The sequence below is a fragment of the Pseudorasbora parva genome, chromosome 3 (assembly GCF_024679245.1).
Source record: "Pseudorasbora parva isolate DD20220531a chromosome 3, ASM2467924v1, whole genome shotgun sequence".
NCBI classification, from domain to species: Eukaryota; Metazoa; Chordata; class Actinopteri; order Cypriniformes; family Gobionidae; genus Pseudorasbora; species Pseudorasbora parva.
This window is the reverse complement of record NC_090174.1, coordinates 20,446,674-20,462,115: the sequence shown is the minus strand read 5'-3', so window position 1 is coordinate 20,462,115 and position 15,442 is coordinate 20,446,674. Positions and strand designations below refer to the sequence as shown.

Sequence of the window (15,442 nt, the reverse complement as noted above, 5' to 3'; positions counted from 1 at the left end):
CACCGGTAAATGGCATATATGAACCATAAATTATATAATTAGTAATTGAGTAAAGTATACATCTGTTTACATTGTATAAAGTAAACTTCTGTTAAGTATGTCTTACATAAATTGTTAAGGCTGTATTGATTTAAAAGACTAATAATGTGGTGGGTTAATAAAGGGTCTAATAAAATAGCTGGTAATATTGGATGTGTAAAAAATAAAATGAACACCTTACAAGGGTTAAAGAACTATGGGCTGACTGTAAAATAAGTGCCCAAAATGAATTTGTTAGCCCATTATGGGTAGAATAGCAGGGGCCCATAATCAGCCCACATGGGGTCCAGGTAGTGTGGGCCCCAGATGGGAGAAATCTGGGTTGCCCATGTGGGTTTTAGCTAGGGCCCATATGAAGCCCACCTTCAGCCCATCTGGGCTTGCCCACATGGGGCCACCATGGAACCCCCGGACAAAACTAACTGGGCCCCATCTGGGCAGCCCAGTTGGGGCCCACTCACCAGCCCATATCCAACCCTTATGGGCCCCACATGGGTGTGTTGACAGGGCACTGATTTCAATGAGAAACCTAGGACGTCATAAACAGACGTGTTGGGCATGTGAATGTTATCGTTATGATGGAATATATTGGGTTATAATTTTTACATTATGACATGTTGGAGTGTGATTCTCAATTTAATCAGCCAGCACAATTGTATTTACATTTATTTACGCTATGATACACGTTTGAAACAGCAGTCAAACCCCACCCCGCCCTAAACCTACCCATTTGCGTATTAAATGATATAAAACACAGACTGTAACAGACAACAGGCACACTTTATTGAAAAAGTCCAACTATTCCGAGGCCAAACGATTGAATTGTGTGAAGAAAAGACCCAAAAGCAATCACCGTCTCTATACGCGCCGCGCGCCGCGCGCGCCCCGGCCTCACACTGAAGACGCCACAGGTAGACCCCTCGGCGTCACGCGATGGACGAACTGGGAACCCAATTGCTTTCAGTGGGAAACCTTTGGCGTCAACATTAGACGGCAATTCTATCGGTATGAAATCGCGCTGAAGAAGTCTCATTCAGAACACATCGCGATGTTTGGCATCAGATCACGTGTGCCACATGTTGGTGAGTAGTCATACATATTATGTCCTAATATTTGATATAAAGTATTTTCTGCTTGTCGTTATCGATCATGTTCAGTCACTGCATTGTATCTGTCATCATCTCCACTGAGGCTTTGCATTTCTTTGCTTTCTAAATAAACACACCTTGCTAATAGGGTGATTAAACACTGTCACGTGACGTGCTATAGACATTTAAACATTTGTTAATATTTAATAATAATTACTAGTGTAGTTCCAACGTGGCATTTGTAGTAGAAGCACAATAAAAAATAAAAAAAAATGTCATGCGTTTACCACAGTATTGTTATATAGTTATTATAGTTTTAATGTGATATTTGTTGTAAATAAACAGTAACCACAACAATTGATATTTTTAATGTGATATTTGTTGTAAATAAACAGTAGCCACAACAATTACCATGCTTTAAATGCATTTTAATGTAAAATCCAAATATTGTTATTTAAATAGTATACTTTATAATGCTATATATTATATATTATGACTTTTTTCTCTCTTTCTTTTTTTTTTTTTTTACCTGAAAAGACCAAAAGGGCCTCTCGGACTCAGTCAACCCATTCTTGTTTGTGGAGAAGTAACGGAGAAAACCAAAAGCTGCAACAGCAAATATTTGTAATGGTATGTATGTGTTGGTTTGAACCCTTTATCAAACAATTTATTTAGCATTTGTTGTTACTTATTCTTACAAATCCCATATCTCAATCAGTAAGAACATATTCCCGAAGTCTTAATAATTCACAAGATTTAACAAGTTGTCAAATTCGTATGATTCTCGTACATATAGCTCTGAAAAAAATGAAGAGACCACTTAACATGGATTTCTAAATGTTAAGTGGTCTCTTAATTTTTTTTCCAGAGCTGTATTTGTATATGAAGAGTTCAGATGCAAAGCCTCAAAAAGCCACTTCGGTCACATGACATCAGATATTCAATTATTTTTTCTTAATCAGATCACTTGCACTGTTTATAACGTCCCGTTTGCATGTAAATAATTTATGTGATCACAAAATCAAGTGAGTTATCTACATTTTCAAACAAATTCTTATGATATAGCTTGCTATTACATACTTTTAACTGTCTTAATTTATATGTTTTAAAAACAATAGTATTTGCACAGAGTAAATGATACTTTCTTGTTTTACAGAAGAGAAGAAAGACCAGACCTTATATCGAAGCAAGCTAAGAAAATAAGTCCTTTGTTTAGGGTGAGGAAGGAAGATGGACATCTTGTGCCCGAAGAAGACAGAAAAGTGCGCAAGTCCATTGGTATGTCTTGTATTGAAGCAATGCTGTAATGTGTAGTACAAAATTTGATGTTGATCTCTCAAAGGACTATTCATTTCAACAGTGATCATTCTTTCTACTCTGATAAAATACGTACCATTATTCATGTCTAAATATTTTAATAACTCCTAAAATAAGCAAATGAGGTTCTGTATCTTGGATTTATTTAAAATGGTAAATATTTGTTTTCCCTTTTTGATACAATTATTATTACACTTTTGGCCTTCAGTTCTTAAAAACTGCACCGTCTTTTTGTCTTAGATAAAAGTAGACAAGTGTGGGAAAAAGCATTTAGTTGTTATAAACTCCATGTATTTCTCCATTGTTTTGTAGACCATGGATGGTTCTGGGTAGCTTTAGAAGATAATGAGTTGGGACATATTAGGAATCAAATAGTAAATGTTCTTTGAAATATCTGGTTAGTTCTTTCTAAAAGATCTACTGTTTAAAAGGTTGCTGTTGATATGGGTAAATTAGTTTTTGTTCAGTACTTGGCTAATATTATGGGCTGAAATATTATACATAATGCTTCAATGTGTATATTATTTTATGTACTGACTGCTGCTTTGTAAATTTAAATCAGAAATTGGCATTTCTGCCCATTTTGAGGTGGAGAGTTTACTGAAGAACATAGGTTAACCTGACTGTACATTAAACTTAATATGAATTGTGTTTGTTGTTTTACTTTTAGACCAGGACTGGAGAACGCCGGATTATACGACTTCTTCCTCTGGTTGAGAAAAGGCTACACAACATCAGTGATCACATCATCTGTACATTGATTATACTGTAGGGTACAAGTGGGCGAACTGTTTAGAAGAAGAAGAACATGAACATGATAGAGGGAAGAGACAGAAACCAGTCTAGTTGTAATAATGAATCATTATTTTCCAACACTATATCAAATCTGTTTTCTGTATCATAGTTGACTGGATGGGATTATGTGGCACTCATTTGTGTGGCTTCAGCAGCTGTGAATGGATTAATATGATGTTAATGTGTTTTTTAAAACCCATTTTTATTTATCTTGAATCTAATTTGACTTTATTCTACTTTATCAACTGTATACTGTATCCTCCAATAAAGTGTTGAGTGATAAAGTATGGTGAGTATTGTGTATGGTGTTTGGTACAGTAAATACACATTCAACAAGTTTATTTAGGTTATCTAATTAATTACCAAGAATATTTTTACTTGAGAAGTAAACATTTTTTATCTGGTTATATTATATTTGGTACAATGCTCCAAAAAGTTGTATATACTTGCATGCTGTGACAAGTATGTCAGTTTTCAGTGAAATAAAGGGAAGGATTACAAACACTTCAAGCTTAACTGAAGATGATCCATGTTGATCATTCTGGTACATCTACTACTGCAATACAAATTAAAGCATGCACATTTTTGATGCCAGGTACGTGAAGAGGGTGTAGATGAAATTGTGACAATGTCTCTTGTTATTTTACTTAATGGTGCATGGTCCTATATTTAATAGTAATAATGAAGTGTAAATAATATAAATAGTTTTTGTTTACTCTGGAAAGTGGATAATGGCAAGTTGTTGCAGGTTCATCCATTATATTTATTAGTGTTTATCCATAAAATAAAAGAAAACTTAATAATTATTATTTTACAACATTTCTTTCAAATATTTCTGTATCTCATCAGATGGTCTTACAATATCAAAACCTATACACAAGCATGACGTTAGAATAGAAAAGTCAAAGTTTGTTGTCCGTGATGAGGAGAATAGATCTGTGTATGTTGTACTGCCCTTACACCTCCAGGGACCCAGTAGTGGCCCCTTGAAGAGCAAAAAAAAAGCATATGTCAAATGGCTTTAACTCAAAGTCTGCTTAGCGTATCACAGAGAAAATTGGCAGGACAACTGCATATGCAATGTTTACTAAATAATGTTGGCCACAGTTTTCAGACATATATGGAAAGCTGCCATAAAGGTTTTTTTAAAAGTGCTCACAGTAAAATATACAATTTCAGCTTGGCCCTCATATATGTCATATAGGTTTACACAATGAACATATTTTAATATCCAGTTGTCCATTAAATATGTTATTTACTTAACATTTATTGTTTCATTATGAAACCTTTTTAACTACATTACCCATATATCTGTCATTGTATCAATGCAATGGGAAACATGGCGCTGTAGTTCATAGAAGTGTGCAGAAATGCTTAGGGTTAGGGTTGGGTTCTCAGTAAAGGAGTCATTTCTCAGAACATAGCGACACTTTATAGTTAGCTTAACGTATTACTGACGTAATAACACCAAAACATACTTTGTAACATGAAACGCCGTTTTATATGAGTTAAAACAGATAGTCCAATCACAGCGCGTTCTGCGATAAAGTCACAGCCAATGACAACCCAGCTGAACAGAGGCGTCACACTTACTTGTCCATTTATGGTAAATTATATCACATCTCATCCGGTTCAACTGAAGGGGTAGATTCCTTAAAGAATTAATATTTAGGCTAAATATTATATTTATTATAATAAATATTAAATATTATTTATTCTAATTATAGGCTAAATATTTATTTATTCTAATTAAATAATAAAACTCACATTTCAAAATGAAAGTCTTCTTTGTGTGGTTAAACTGATGCATAATAAATATATTTGAAAGAGAATCCTTTTTCTATGCAATGGTCTACAAGCATAAACTTCTTTAAGCCATCCTTTACAATCTGAACTCTTGGAATTAAAACAAATATAACAAAAGCACAATGAATGCACACAATTTTGTAAGCATATTCCAATATTTAATGTCAAACAGTTTAAATACAAATGTAGTGCCCATATATATATATGCAAAAAAATAACATTTTACATTCTAAACTTTAATACTATATATTTGCGATTATTGTTCACTTTTATTGTAACTAAATTAAATGCCAATTAAAATAGTTGATGATTATTGTAAATGTTAACCATTTTCAGTAAGAAAATACTTCTATAAAGTAAATTCATGTTACAGTTACATTAACAAGGTAGTGATATAATGATAGGTAGTGAAATAATGATAGAGGTAGTTATGGTGGACATGTACTTTAGTGACCATTGTAATAAAAGTTTTAATGAATAATTATTGATTTCAAAAGGTATGAACTCTCACTATCTTCATTTGTTCAAACAAACAACAAATGCAGAAATATACATTGGACTATAGCATCATGAAGTCAATGCATGACTAGAACTAGTGGATGGCAATAGATATGTCCTTCACTCCTGATGATAAAGGCATAGGCAGACATCAAGAACAGTTTATGAATATTGGTTCTGCATATATCAAAGAGATCATAAGACTCCACGTGAAGACTTTGAGACACTGTGACAGAGCAAAGGGTGCACTTCACTGGACATGTCCTATGCATGCCCAAACAACAACATCCAAAAACACGTATGAAGTGGACACCACCAGGAGGACGCACGAGACAGGGAAAAACAAGGAAGATATGAGACAGATGTTTCACGAAGACCTCAATGCCGGTGTTCCATGAGAAGATGTGAAAACGTGGCCACAGATCGAATATGTTGGAGTGCCAATGTGCCCAGGACAGGACATGATGATGATGTTGTCAGTTTATACATAACTGTAGGATTTATTTCTGTAAAAAACGATGCATAATTAAATGTTAAATACATTTATGTAATAAGTTCACAGATATGTGTGCATTCCCATTATTAAAAGTATATAATAGCAAGCTATATCATATGAATTTGTTTGAAAATGTAGATAACACACTTGATTTTGTGATCACATACATTATTTACATGCAAACAGGACGTTAATAATAATAAAAAATAATTGAATATCTGATGTCATGTGACCGAAGTGGCTTTTTGAGGCTTTTGCATCTGAAATCTTCATATACAAATACAGCTCTGGATATACTATACTATTTAAATAACAATATTTGGTTTTTACATTAAAATGCATTTAAAGCATGGTAATTGTTGTGGTTACTGTTTATTTACAACAAATATCACATTAAAACTACCAATACTGTGGTAAACGCATGGCAAGTGTTTTTTTGTAAAAATTTTTTATTGTGCTTCTACTACAAATGCCACGTTGGAACTACACTAGTAATTATTATTAAATATTAACAAATGTTTAAAGGTCTATAGCACGTCACGTGACAGTGTTTAATCACCCTATTAGCAAGGTGTGTTTATTTAGAAAGCAAAGAAATGCAAAGCCTCAGTGGAGATGATGACAGATACAATGCAGTGACTGAACATGATCGATAACGACAAGCAGAAAATACTTTATATCAAATATTAGGACATAATATGTATGACTACTCACCAACATGTGGCACACGTGATCTGATGCCAAACATCGCGATGTGTTCTGAATGAGACTTCTTCAGCGCGATTTCATACCGATAGAATTGCCGTCTAATGTTGACGCCAAAGGTTTCCCACTGAAAGCAATTGGGTTCCCAGTTCGTCCATCGCGTGACGCCGAGGGGTCTACCTGTGGCGTCTTCAGTGTGAGGCCGGGGCGCGCGGCGCGGATAGAGACGGTGATTGCTTTTGGGTCTTTTCTTCACACAATTCAATCGTTTGGCCTCGGAATAGTTGGACTTTTTCAATAAAGTGTGCCTGTTGTCTGTTACAGTCTGTGTTTTATATCATTTAATACGCAAATGGGTAGGTTTAGGGCGGGGTGGGGTTTGACTGGTGTTTCAAACGTGCATCATAGCGTAAATAAATGTAAATACAATTGTGCTGGCTGATTAAATTGAGAATCACACTCCAACATGTCATAATGTAAAAATTATAACCCAATATATTCCATCATAACGATAACATTCACATGCCCAACACGTCTGTTTATGACGTCCTAGGTTTCTCATTGAAATCAGTGGATTACCCAGTACGTCGAAAAATGGCGATTTAGGGGTACCCTGTGCGTCAACAGCTGACGTCAGGGTCCCTTGACCGTTCGGCAACATTTGACGAGTAGGGGTGAGACTGTGTTGAAATAATTTCTTCTTGATCCTGAAATAGTATCCATCAAAGAAACCAGTCATCTTAGATTCAGCAGCTGAGTTATGAATAAGTGGGATTCTTATGAAAGCATGCAGGATGAGAACAACCCACCTCAAGAAGATCCATTATATGCAAATCAGCAAAATTCCCCTCTGCTATTCACCCTTGAGCACAGGTGGTACACAGAAGCAAAGATTTCTTTTCATAGCAACACAAAAAGGATTATTTTTCCTCACTCATTTTAAACTCTACAAATCAGCTGAATAAAAATAATCAGCTCAATTGTTTAAGTGAGATAAGGTGCAATTGGCACGGCATTCTCGCTGAACAGTAGATGAGACAGGCAGAGCTTTCCAATTGTTGAGGCAGCGGGACATCAAAGCAACCCCCATTACTCAAAAGTATGGGGTGTTAAGTCCTCAGGCTAAGCTTTTTAAAGGTGCCCTAGAATGAAAAATTGAATTAACCTTGCCATAGTGAAATAATAAGAGTTCAGTACATGGACATCACATACTGTGAGTCTCAAACACCATTGCCTCCTCCTTATCATGTAAATCTCATGCATGAAAAACACCACGGAAAAATATGTAATTCTCAACATAAACCCAACCGTGATGCAGTTGTTGGGGATCATTAATATGTACACCCCCAACATTTGCAGCTGTCCGAACATGTTCATTGTCAGGCAGAACTGACGGAGCCGAATCATCGGAACTGCAGGTAAACAAGCGACACTGAAGGATAGCAAAAACGGCAGCTCTCATTGACACAGGTTATGTTCAGGCTGTGTAGGAGACGTGAGGACTTTTCTACCCTTCCCACAGATAAAAAATGTCAACAGTCATGTTTTATGTTTATAATCGGACACCGCAACAATTTAATTCAAGATCGTTCGTTTGTTCGGGCTCATTTCAAGCAAGCTTTGCTCAGCATCTTAAACTGAATTAGCCACATGTAAATATATATATATATATTTCATATTATAGTTGAAGTTTACATGTGGCTAATTCTTATTGAAGAGCTATTCAAAGCATGAAATTGCCTTTTTTTTTGGCCGTAAAGATTAAGAATAAGATATATTAACTTTGTAAAGACATTTTAAAGACATCCACTCATAAAACATATACTCATTTGCATTTGACAGGTATGCAGTAGGCACATTGACACTTTCATTGGCAGTTTTTCCAAAAAAAAAAAATAAAAAAAATACAAAACTCATATGGTGGAAACGGTGACGTTTGCTAGAAGGGTCGAGTGAACGATCTGTAAGCAACGTATCTATGGTTGTATTTTGTAATACAAAATAATATTTTATTTGTCATTAACCTTTGTCATTAGACACACTATTTAGTTTTGTGTATATATATATATAGTATCAGTATACTTTAAACAGAAATAGAGAAAGATGATTTTGAATCCAATGATCTGGTTACAGAAGGGTTGTATGGGGTCATGTTGGCCAACCACACCATGAACCTCTAAAACATTAATCTGCTAGAGTCACTGCTATACAGTTTACCCCCTTTTTGGTCCCATTTTGTTTTATTTTTGTTCTGTCAATTTTCTCATACATTTTTTTATTTTTATTTTTATCTCTTGTGTCCTCAGAAAGAAAAGCTCCTGGCTAGGAGGATTCCAAGAATGTTGTGTTGTCAAACAAGTTTCTGGATCTTCCTTGGTGCCTGAGACAGTATATCTTCATGATACCTCAGCCCCCCTGAAGACAGAATCGGAGAGGGAATCAAGAGTGTAAAAATAGCACAGAGCAGATGCTTCGTTTTCTGAAAAGCCATTATCAGTCAGGAGAGAGGTGTTGCTCTGGGCTGCTGCAGAGGTATGCACAGCAACACTTTAGCACCCTCACACATCCCAGGTGAGGTGAGAAAGAGACAGCAAGGCAAGAGAAATAGCCAAGCAAAAGTAAACTGACTGTACTACTTGTATGAAACATCTGCTAAATAATGCATTGATTTGGTAATGGTTGCAGTTTATCAGTGCTTCCAAAGATAACCTTCAGCTCATTGCTTTCATAACGATGCTTTATTTCCTTATGTTCCTCAAAAAAATTGAGATTATCTCATGTCTCTTGATACTGCAGCCAGTGAGGATGTTTTGTCACCAATGACAAGTGTTAAAGTACTTTAATGTAAAATATTTTTCACAATAGAGTGAGAGGATGATGTCTTTTTCTAGGCTTTTTAAACTCAGAAACATGATTCCGGATCCGGAATTCCGGATCCAATGTTCTAAAGTCAATGTTTTTTTATGTTTTTATTTTTTAAATAAAGCATAAAAATACATCAGCATACAACAGCATAAAATACATCAGTAATAGCCCCTTTTACTAGAGGGCCGGTGTTGTGCTAAATTCCGACCCCCACCTAATTATCACCCCCTAGTAGTTGTGGGGGAGGGATTGGGATTAGGGGTGGGGTTAGGCATTCAGGTAGTGACTTCAACAAGGGGGTTAATAACTTGGCTGGGGGTTGAAATTCGGCACAACACTGGGATTAGCAGCTCATGCGCATTTAAAGGGACACCAACACAAATGGCATGTTTTTTGCTTTACCTCAATTTTTTTTTCAATTGGTTTGCTTTTCATTTTTCGATAGATCTGTGGGGTATTTAGAGCTAAAACTTCACATACACACTCTGGGGATATCAGAGACTTATTTTACAACTTGTAAAAAGGGCCATTATAGGACCCCTATAAATACAGAATGCATTAGTTGTTGGAAGCGTAATTGTGTTGATGTTGTCATGCGACTGTGGTATTGTATTTGTATACCAACATTTAAAGAGGGACATGAATACATGAAAATTTATATAAAATAAAAATACAAAATATATCAGTTGAAATGTATTTAAGTAAAATACCAAATACTGTGTGGGGAAAAAAGTATTTAAAAATAAATGCGAAATTGGCCATTCAGTGTATCACTAATAGGCTGAAATTTGTCTGAACCCTTTTTTGAATGCAAAATACATTTTGGTATTCAACTTAGCAAGTTTTCATTTCATCTTCCTCTACCACCAACTTTTAAAAAATATTGTTGCAGACTATTACTTGTGGCGAGCACTACTAAATAAATCAAATGGAAAACTGTTTCTTGCTATCTAGGAGGAAGTAGGGATGCGGCAAAGGACCAAAATCTTATATCACATTATAATTTCGAGTTATTTTCAAGGTAACAGTATATGATATCATTTTTTTCTACTAGAATTAAGTTACGATACCAACATTTTCGATACCAGTGCAATTTCACTATTCTCAATTTCAATACAGCAGAAAAAAAAATCGTCTCGGGTTATGCATATAACCCATGTTCCCTGAGAGGGAACGAGACACTGCGTCATCGTAGATGACACATCGGGGGGGAACGCCCTCGGCGTGACGCTGCTGAGTTTATATCAAAAAAGTCCAATCCTGATTGGTGTTGCATCATGACGTAACGAGTGACGTTATACCCGGAGGTATAAAGGGACGCCGGCACAAGCAAACGCAGCTTACTGCTATGAAGCGGGACGCTCTGTCGATAGGCGGGGCTACGAGACGCAGTGTCTCATTCCCTCTCAGGGAACATGGGTTATATGCATAACTCGCACTGCGTGGATGACACATCGGCAGTGTTAATTTCGTTGACGAAGACTATGACGAAAAATATTCGTCAACTAACCTTTTTCACGGACGAAAACTAAATAAAAACTAAATAAAAAGTCAGATATGATGACGAAGAACGTGACGAAATATAACTGACACTTTAGTCAACGAATAAAAATGAGACGAAAATATATGGGAGGGACGAATGGAGAAGAGATCCAATCATAAGTACTCTTTTTGTGAGCCGTGTTGGGTAGAAATCCAATCAGAGCGAATCTTTGAGGGTAGGTTGATCTATGCAGAAGCAGCCGAGCCATTTAAAAAAGCCGCGGTAAATGCACGCGCAACAGCTAAACAAACGCAGCAGCAGTTACACAGAAAAGACAGAACAGAAATGTCAGAGGCAGGACGAAAACGAAGAATTGACATCTGGTCACATTTCTCATATGACAACAAGGACAATCATACGCCTGTAAACCGTGTGGAGCAAAAATCGCTGGCAAAAACACCACCAACTTGACAGTTACAGACGACTCATCCAGAAATACATGCCAAAGCACGCACGCCAAGTTTATTTTATCAGATAAACCACCGTGTTCCCGCTAGCTGCTAAACTTGGAATAAAATAGAAACTAAAGAAAACCACGTCTGACCTGTATTGATTAGACCAGCGTTTCCCAACCGGGGTGCCGTGTAAAACGCACTTGCACCACGGTTCATCTCACATCTGATGATGACACATCTTTAATATAGGTTGTAACTTGAAAATAATGCTTTATGTATGTTTCTGTCGATGGATACACGTGCTGGCTCCTCAGTGATAGGCTACAACAGCGATAATAAAAGAAAAACTGGCAAAACGGTTTCTCTTTGTAAACTGTGTTCAATGCTTGTCCAGTCATTTCTCCGTCCTCACCCGGGTATATTCACCAGAAGACGCGAATGAGAGCGCGCACGCGCTGTGTGAAGTTCTGTCATCCGAGAGCGCGCACGCGTCCCACAGCGCGCAAATATTGAGTTCTCTTTCAAGTCTTGCGCTGAACGGACAAACTCATACAAAAAGTATGTCAACATGTCCATCTTGTTAAGTATCCAAGCAGACATAGTCTGAATATGCCTTAAGTGAACTTTATACAGTCGAGAAAGACGACGCATACCCCTGTATTAGGTCTTAAAGGGGCAGCAACCTTTAATGTCAAAGAAAATATGAGGACTCACTGCTCTTGATTGAATAGCTTGTGTAAGTTTAATAAGGATTAATCTTTCATTTAAACAGTTAAATATGTAGTTATTTTACATGAAACCGTGAACCTAAAACGTTATACAAACCGACCCGTGAGACTAAGACTAAAACTCTTATGATATTTAGTCGACTAAAACTAGACTAAGACTAAAAGATTTCAGATGACTAAAATGGGACTAAAACTAAATGGTGTGTTATTCAAAAGACTAAGACTAAGACTAAATCTGAATTTGCTGTCAAAATTAACACTGCACATCGGGGAACGAGTACCCACTAGTCCTCGCCTATCTCGAGCCCCTTGGTATGGACCGGAGTGCATACTCAGGGGGCGAGCACCCTAGCGCCTGGCGTCGCCGGGAGGTGCAGACTGTAATATTTAATGAAAGTACACTCTAAAAAATAATTCAGTGGCTTAGTAAATATCACAGTAATAATTAACTTTATTAACTTAATAAAATCTCTCAATATCATTTACTTGATGGTTTTAGTTAAACATACCAAAATAATTGACTAAAAATCCAACAGTTAATTTTGTCTAAAATGTATAGTTATATTTAAGTTTTTTTCACTAAAATAATTTAGTATTCAAATAACCAATTCTTTATTTTAAATATACTTAATACATTTGCGAAATTTATTTCAAAATATTTGAGAATGGAGAATTAAACCGATCTGTTTCAAGAACCACAAATATTACTTAATTAAAATCAAGATTATTAATATTTAACACACACTGAAGTAATTGACTAAGTTTACTCGATTAAAACAATGCACCCCTCCCCCACCCTCTGACGCGACGACAGCTGCTCGACCGTTGAGTGAGTGCGGATATTTGAATTCTCCTCAGTCACCAGAGCAGTTTCTTCTTCTCAGCGTCGCAGAATTGGGGCATTTCCTCTGAAATTCAGGTTTGTATGTTTTTTTTTTTTATCTATATAATCATTACTGTGCTAAAAGGCATTTTATTTAATTCAAAACAACATACAGGGACAGTGTGAGTCACCTTAAGTTAACGTGTGGCGTTGGTCTTTGAAACGCCTGCTGTGTGGCTCAAAACACACAACTTTATTCGTAAAGATAATGAATATAATGAATTTGGACGATAAAATCTTATTAAAACTGGGCACTTTTTGTTTATTGTCAGGTTATGGAGTCTGGCGCCTCCTCGCAGCATCTTTCAGCTACGAATGAAACGCAGGACAGCGGTCTCAAGTTCAAAGTCCACCAGCAGACCGCTAACGTTAGTCCATCTCAGGCTCGAGAAACAGCGCTGATACGGTGGAAATGGGATAACAGACCGGTTGATTACACTTGAATTACTTTTAAATGTTTAATTTTTACTTCTAAAATGTTTGTTACATGAGTTTAAATGTCGTAAAATAACTGTTATTCTTTACATGTCAAAACAGTAGCCTAATAACTGTTATATGCTGTAACGTTATTGCTGTACTCGTTGACAATTAAGGCCATGTCATGTATAAGTGTGTTTGCGTGGACTGTGGAGTATTTTACAAAGGTTTAGAGGAAATTAAAGTTATACTATACAAGTTAGTAATACTCATAAATAAAAACAGTTCATATTAGTCATAAATATTGGTTTTTAAAATGCTTTTTACCCAATTTTTTCTACTCAATTGAATTTGTTAATGTAACAAATGCAGTTACTCAGATCTACTTAATTTTTTTACTTACATTTACTCAGTTCATATGGTGTCTATAATTGATTCCACTGCTTTAAAATTTACTCATTTTTTTTAGTGTAAAAATGTTTCACCAAAAAAATTGAGTAAATCATAGTATTAGTTTTTAAAGTGTATGCGGGGTGGCCCACCCAGCCGCTTCGCAGACTTCCTGCAAAGAAGCTCCAGAAAGGAGGGCTACTGAGGAGGCAATGCCCCTGGTAGAGTGAGCCCTCACGGCTATAGGTGAAGGCAAGTTGCACACCTGATAGGCCATAGCTATTGCCTGGATAATCCAGTTACTAATAGTCTGTTCCTGGGTGGACCAAAGAACACTAACAACTGATCTGACTTCCTCCACTGGGCAGACCTCTCCAGATAAACCCTCAATGCCCGAACCGGGCAGAGGAGGTGAAGCCTGCCCTCATCTGCCATCACATGAGGTGGGGGATGAAAAGCCTGGAGAACCACCGACCGTACCGTATTAGACGGTACCTTGGGAATGTACCCCGGAATCGGACGCAAGATAGCCTTTACTCCGCCTGGGGCGAACTCCAAGCAATTGGGCGTAATTGCCAATGCCTGGAGGTCCCCCACTCTCCTCAGAGCATAAGGTTCTTGGCCTCGGCCAACTCCAGTGGCTCAAAGGGGGCCTCAACCAACCCTTCAAGCACCACTGCCAGATCCCATGAAGGGATCCTGGAACGAGCCACAGGACTCATCCTCCACGCTCCTCGGAGGAACCGTACAACCAGATGGTGCCTCCCCAGAGGTCCTTCACCTAATGGTGCGTGGAAAGCTCCTATCGCTGCCACATACACCTTAAGTGTGGACGGAGAAAGCCCGGCGGAAAGCCGATCTTGGAGAAACTCCAGTACTGAAGCCACAGCGCAGTTAACTGGGTCTACCTCACGGTCTCTACACGATATGGAAAATACTCTCCACTTTAGGTTGTACAGCCTCCTGGTGGAAGGAGCCCTGGAGCTGAGTATAGTCTCAACGACACCTGCTGACAGACCCTCCTCTATGAGCTCTGCCCCCTCAGGGGCCAGGCCCACAGCTTCCATAACTCCGGCTGGGGGTGAAAGATCGAGCCCCCCCCCCGCCTGAGTCAGCAGATCCCTCCTCAGAGGAATCTGCCACGGCAGGTCCATAATGTCATAGAACCATACCTTGTTCGGCCACCGTGGTGCTATTAAAAGCAGGCGAATGCCTTCCCAGCGGACACGCTCCAGAACTCCCGGGAGCAGAGCGATCAGGGGAAATGCGTACAGACGCAGCCTCGGCCACGTCTGTGACATGGCATCCAGGCCCAATGGAGCCGGATGCCTGAGGGAGAACCAAAGTGGGCAGTGGGTCGTCTCTCGAGACGCGAACGAATCCACTTCCACTTGGCCAAACCTCTCGCATATGGCCTCCACCACCTCTGGATGGAGACGCCACTCCCCGGGCCTCAGCCCCTGCCTCGACAGGATGT

The 15,442-nt window shown here is 37.8% G+C and overlaps 1 long non-coding RNA gene across 1 annotated transcript; it reads left to right on the top strand.

Annotated features, from left to right (window-relative positions):
- The first annotated feature begins 966 nt into the window (after positions 1-966).
- LOC137071818 (uncharacterized) lies at positions 967-3,531 on the top strand. The gene is made up of 4 exons (XR_010904505.1): positions 967-1,121; positions 1,665-1,757; positions 2,284-2,405; positions 3,115-3,531. It is a non-coding gene; the product is annotated as an uncharacterized lncRNA (long non-coding RNA).
- The last annotated feature ends 11,911 nt before the right edge of the window (positions 3,532-15,442 follow it).